The sequence below is a fragment of the Herpailurus yagouaroundi genome, unplaced genomic scaffold (genome assembly GCF_014898765.1).
Source record: "Herpailurus yagouaroundi ecotype Mexico unplaced genomic scaffold, PumYag 100, whole genome shotgun sequence".
NCBI classification, from domain to species: domain Eukaryota; kingdom Metazoa; phylum Chordata; class Mammalia; order Carnivora; family Felidae; genus Herpailurus; species Herpailurus yagouaroundi.
Genome location: NW_024412391.1, coordinates 36,752,775 through 36,759,379, shown reverse-complemented (window position 1 = coordinate 36,759,379; position 6,605 = coordinate 36,752,775). Strand labels below are relative to the sequence as shown.

Below are 6,605 nucleotides of genomic sequence, written 5' to 3'. Positions count from 1 at the left end.
CTCTCTCTCTCTCTCTCTCTCTCTCTCTCTCTCTCTCTCTCTCTCTCCCTCTGCCCCTCTCCCCAGCTTGCACACACTCTCTCTCTAAAATAAATAAAATGAAAAAGAAAATTAAACCACCACTTACCTTGAAGTCCATTTAAAAGTGTGATCAAGGATAGAGACGACATAGGTGTTAAAGTGTGAAAACAAATCTTGATGATTGCCCAAGTATCTAATAACTTGTTCACCAATACTCTATTTAAAAAATATAAACTTTCGGGGCGCCTGGGTGGCTCAGTCGGTTGAGCGTCTGACTTCGGCTCAGGTCATGATCTGGCAGTTCACAGATTCAAACCCCACATCGGGCTCACTGCTGTCAGTGCAGAGCCTGCTTTGGATCTCTGTCCCCTTCCCTCTGCCCCTGCCTGCTTGCTCTCTCTCTCGCTCTCTCTCTCAAAATAAACATTAAAAAATTTTTAAATATAAGTTTTCGTGACTAATGGATTATTATCATGACATAGGCCTTTGAGCAGCCTGTTTCCCACTCCTTTTTAGCATAATTTTAGCATTATCCCTAATTTATTGCTATGGGGAATTACCTTATTTTGCCTTGTTTCACACACACACACACACAAACCATCTTATTTTGTGGAAAACCATCCTCCTCATGTAACATTGTAGTCCATGGTTTCCCAAGATTTTTGCACTCAGACACCAATTATATTATCTCTTGGGGATATGATAAGATTATGTTAAAAGTCACGTTAAAGCTGTGGATTTCCTTTACTGCCCTACATAGCAGCCTTACTTCCATAGAATTCACAAATTATATTTAAGGAATTAGGAACTTCCTTTCTAGTTTTATTCTCATTAAATCTTCTGGGACATTTGTTCATTAAAGAGAATTGGTTCAATAAACTATGTCCATTAAGTGTGTAGGGTATGCTACCAGTCAAATGCCAGGGCTCTGAGTGGGTAGGATTTCATGGTCAAGTACAGCTCTCTTTATATTCACAATCACTTTCTCATGTCCCCCTCACTCCCACCGTTTTGCACCACTGTTATTCACTCTTACTCCTGCTAATAACTCCACTTAGATTCTCTCATCCCACCTCCTTTCCCATAACCCCTTCCCCCCCACTGTTTCACGTTTCCCACTTACATTTAGCTGTATCTGCTCTGATCTGTGGGCTTCTTTTGCCTTAAATCCTAGGCAGGCGAACAGAGGCAACACCATCAACCTGTCCAAAAAGCAGTGCAATGGCGGAGGGTATATAAGCAGGTGGTAGCAAGAGCATCCAAGTGAATGTGGGCCAGGCCTGGGGACCTGCTGGGCTGGCCCACTCATGGGCATTCCCAAGAAGGCAACATAAAGCAGGAGGCATCACCGTTACTGTGGGGTGTGAGAGCAGGAAGGAGGAGGCAGCAAAGGGGGAAGAATTCTCAAACAAAAAGTAGAAAGCCATGATTATAATCCCCGTCAGATCTAGTGTCAGCGTCGTGTCCAATGAGTTGGGGGGAGGACCAAAGTCAGTGTGGTAGAGCCGAGTTTACCTTGTGCTTTGGCTTTACCAGTACGTGGGCCCATGCAAGTACCAGCAGCTGAGCTGATTGCGGCCAACACAGGCAGAAATCAAGAGTGTCAGAGAAAATGTGATGGCAGAAGAGGCCACCACGGGGGTGGTTGAGGCATGGGTTAGGAAGCAGACAGCAAAACTGGCACAGGCTGCTGGTCTGATCAGGCACCAGGAATGACAGAGAGGCTGGCACTGGTAAGTGGAAGCTGTTAGGCAGGACAGACTAGCTCGGCCAGTACCACAACTGAGGCCACGTTGGGCTTTGATCAAGGAGGTTGAGGCACATACGAGAAAGTAGAAGAGACCTAATAGGTAAGCCAAGGTAGTGAGTGGTCAGGAGGAACAGACACAGGGCAGGCCAGATGGCTGTTACTATGGGTCCAATTTTCCAGCTGTGATCAAATAACCCAATTAAAATGTAAGTCAATTTAGGCCAAGGTCAATTTGAATTCTATGCTTTGCTGGTGATATAGGATCATCAATTGTATCAATACTGCCCATGCTAAACCCATTCTGAAATGGGAGCAGTTGTATCCCTTATTATTGGTCTGGATGTGTTCAGCAAAAGGAAATGATGAAGGCAAAACCATGTAACTATTTTTAAAACTGATGCTCATTAATAAGGTCTGGGAATCTTGAGGAGATTTAACTTGACAATGTTGAGATTCATATAACTTTATGTTGAGAATTCATTTTCCAGGAATAATTTATTTCAATTAGTCACATTTTTATCTTCTACTGGAGTGTAAATTTAATCTAGCATGAATATCTACCACTTGAGTACTAACATAATCTTTTTCTTTACACAAAAAAATAAAATAACGTGTATGTATGCGTACATGTATGTGTCAAGACTAAAAATTAAACATAGGTTGAAGTCGTGACTAAGAACAAATGATTGGCAAATTCACAGTTAGAACTTAAAATTCCATTGTGAAGTTGACTAACTTCTTGTGCAAGTAAGATTGCCAGCATATAGGGGTGCCAGGGTGGCTCAGTCAGTTAAGTGTCTGACTCTTGATTCAGTCATGATCTCATGGTGCGTGAGTTTGAGCCTTGTGTGGGGCTCTGCACTGTCAGTGGGATTCTCTCTCTCTCTCTCTCTCCCCACCCTGCTCTCTCTCTCTCTCAAAAATAAATAAATAAACTTAAAAAAAAGATTGCCAACATATGAAAAAAGTAATCTTGTCTCAATTGTAGCTACAGATTGCAAATCTTGCATCAGTTCAAATTTTTGCCAACAGATGCCAATGACTTTACTGAAAGCAGAAGATATTTAGAATGGAAATGGAAGTGTAATCACAACCCTGGTTGATTAACATGCTCATTGTGCTTCATTATTATGATACTAACAAACATTCAGCTTTTGAGTGGATCAGTGATACATTCAACATATCACAGGAGCATAATTTTTTAAATGATTTGTCCAGAGTTTCTATCAATCCATCCTAGAAACAGAGCCAAGTGTTAGAGTTATTGCCGCCTGAGTTACAACAGCTGCCCTGGGAATCTTGCCCAAACAGCAAGTTAACTGCTATTCACGGTACTATCTGGTCTTTCCCACCCCCAAACATACACAAAAGATTTTTGTCATTCTTGGCATCGGGCAGTAGAAGTAGCAAGACATGCCAGTAGAACTCTAAAGGCAGAATGTCCTTCCACCTGTTTTATGCTGTAAGACAGACTTCCAAGTGCGAGGCGGTGTGGAGGGCTGTTTCCTTGAATGGCAGCTGAATGCACCAGCAGGATCCCTGGCAGCAATGCCCAGGCACTGAAGCTGGGCATTCAGGAGAACTAAATGGAGAAAAGAAACTTGAGCAAACCACTTCCTGGAACACTGAGAACCTAAATGGGAAATTAAGAAGTACCAGATTCTCTGTACTCTCATACCAGCCAAGGTCAGATTTCTAAGCTCCTATCTATTCTAATCTTCCCCCCCAAAAAGTGCTATGACAATTTGTGAAGGTAATAAAAGTTATCTTTTTTTTTCCTTTTAGAAAATAGTGTTGCTTACTGCTTTATTATGCTCTTACTTGAGAATTTTTCCCGCATCCCAAACAACTTTGTACCACAAAAGACTTTGACCTAGGGAGACAAGTGGCTTCTTCTACATCTCAAAGGGACAGCTCCTTAGGTAAAAGGCGTTGGATAGTCCAGTTTGCTTGTTGAACATTCTCCCAAGATAATCACATTAACAGAAAGCTGGGGGCGAAAGTCTGGCCTCTGCCTGCTCATCAGACAAAAATCTTACCACTCAGCAGGACACCTACACAGGGAGAATTTGGGGCAGGAATAGCTGCCACAGCTGAGTACTCATTAGCAGTCATGAGGATAAATTGATAGCAAAAGACCTAGAACTCACAGGCTTGTGTTAATTTGGTGCTATCTGCCTGCCATCCGAAACACTATTTTCAAACTTAGAAGCCTAGCAGTTTCAGAAAGTAATAACCACAGTCCCAGGGAACAGGGAAAAATTCCTCCAGCTACTTTCAGTTTTTCAGGAAGCTTGAAAGTAATTGTTTACTTAAAATAAAACCTCAGGGATGACTTTTAGTTAGGGGAAAAAAAAATCTTGATTCCTTGATTTCCTTTTGGGAAGGTAAATTCATTGTGCTTGCAAAATCTTTCAAAGCAAGGATTGTGCAGGGGAAATCATATTAAAAGGGGTTTTCAGTGGGGAAGAGTTTAGCAAACACTGTCCGACAGAAAACTGTTTTAGGGAGGTAACTTTTCAAATTGTTTCCATAAACATTTCACCAACAGTGGCTTACTTCCCATTCTGCTGTGCATTTAATTCAATCAAAGTACTGAAGACTTACAAAGCTTGTTGGAGGAGTGGCTGTGGGAAATTCCAGAGCTGCCACCGCCTGTGGAGACTTCCTTTGCTGAGTGTCTCAGATCTCAGACACTCAGATCCAGATCCCACGGCCTTACTTGCCAGAGCTGCAAAGAAATGATAGAAATTCTGTAGAAGTAGACCTTGCTGCAGCCAGGGAGCCTTCTCACAAAGTTAGGGATTCTTCAAAGAGGTTTTACCAAAGCAGAGGCACAGCATGCATACCGACTTCCGCAGATTCAACAAATGTAGGCAACGACGTTTCTTATTTGCTCTCCTCTCATTTCATCAGCAAGAACAAAATCAGTTGTTTTCAATTGGCACAAAAGTGTATTTATTCATTAACTCATCAGGCGGTGCTCACGTACCTATCATGTGCCGGGCTCTGTGCTAAGTGCTGGGGACACAAAGATGAATGAGACTCGCGGTGCCACAAGCAGGGTTGTCAAAAACCGACCTCATTCTGGGTTGCTTGGAGAGGCCAGCTGGGACCTGGGCTTCTTATTTTGCACAGAAGGGATTGCACCCAAATTTCTCACGGGACCGGTTTCTGCTTTCCATAAAACCAAGGTCTTCAGGTGCTGGATAACTGATTCTCCTAGTATCTAGTTAGACCTAGTATCTAACCGCAAACTGGATGATATCCAGGAAGTTCGATTATTCCCCCCCATCTAGGTCATTCCCACTCTTGCCCTAAATGCAGCAAGGGGACAAATTCCCTTCCTTGGAATGTCCACCCATGGTGTGTCCAGCAGAGAATCTTGGCCCATCTCTTCTGTTTTCTTGTTCATTTTTGCTTTGTAAATTTCCCCAGTAAAACCTAGAAGATTTCAGGGAATTCATTGCAAACCTTGTTGCATGACAGGTGATGAGCATGAAAGCGTCTGTCTTATATAGAACAATGCTTCCCAGCTTCTGTAATACTACTCAGCACAATGCTGAAATCACCTGTTCCAGAACAAATCCTGTCCTTTGACATGAAGGATTTAATTTTCAGTTCTGGTGGGATCTGGCCAAGGGACAGAGTTGGGAAACACTTCAGGGGGTCAGCACTCCTTCCCGGCAGAGGACTGAGGAGTTTGTGCCATGGAACTCCAGGGTTCCTTCTCTAAGAGTTCAGCTCCCATGGACCATGCCTGTGGGACTAAGCCTCCCACAACCACTGATCACATACATGTTTTTTTCATGTGTTCATTAGTTTACACACTTAATCAGAGCTGTTTTAAGACTTAAGAAAGATGATGGACTGGAAAGGGACTTGAAAGACTATAAAGCTCTATCCAAGTAACATTATTTGAATATCAAAGGGATAATTACCATAAGTTATCAGTTCCATTTTTTTGTTGTTTGTTTTTAAGCTAAGAACTTATTCCCCCGTGAAGGCTTGTTATAAAGCTCAGAATAAAATACATGTGTGTTAACCTGCTTCAGCTGAAGTGAGTTGGAGGGGTGAGACTCCAAGGATTCAGAGGAACACTGAAAAATACTGTAGGAGTGGCACTGCACTGGGCTCTGCACTGACAGTGCAGAGCCTGCTTGGGATTTCTCTCTTCCTCTCTCTCTCTGCCCCTCCCGGCTTGCTCTCTCTCCCTCTCTGTCAAAATACATACATACATACATAAACAAACAAACAAACAAAAAAGAAACTCCCTGCGATTTCTGCCAAAAGGGTAAAAGAATTTAGAAGTTTCTTTATTTTTTTTTTTAATTTTTTTTTCAACGTTTATTTATTTTTGGGACAGAGAGAGACAGAGCATGAACGGGGGAGGGGCAGAGAGAGAGGGAGACACAGAATCGGAAGCAGGCTCCAGGCTCTGAGCCATCAGCCCAGAGCCTGACACGGGGCTCGAACTCACGGACCGCGAGATCGTGACCTGGCTGAAGTCGGAGGCTTAACCGACTGCGCCACCCAGGCGCCCCAGAAGTTTCTTTAAAAAAATAAATCTCAGCTGTTCTGCAGCTTGGCCATGATGGTGAATACACAAGCCTACACATGAGATAAAATTGCATAAAAAAATATGCTCACACACAAAGGAGTACATGTAAAACTGGTGAAATCTGAATAAGATCCATGGAATGTATCAATGACAGTTTTCTGGTTGTGATACTGTATTATAGCTTTGTAAGATGTTGCAACTGGAGAAAACTGGCTGAAGGGTACACCAGGGCTCCCTGTATCAGTTCTTCCAACTGCAGGTGGCTCTACAATT

The 6,605-nt window shown here is 42.8% G+C and overlaps 1 long non-coding RNA gene across 1 annotated transcript; it reads right to left on the bottom strand.

The window, feature by feature from the left end:
- Positions 1–2,730: 2,730 nt before the first annotated feature.
- LOC121028494 (uncharacterized) lies at positions 2,731–4,685 on the bottom strand. Its single transcript, XR_005789255.1, has 3 exons — positions 4,621–4,685; positions 4,379–4,502; positions 2,731–3,353 (listed from the first exon to the last, which is right to left on the bottom strand). It is a non-coding gene; the product is annotated as an uncharacterized LOC121028494 (long non-coding RNA).
- Between the last annotated feature and the right edge of the window lie 1,920 nt (positions 4,686–6,605).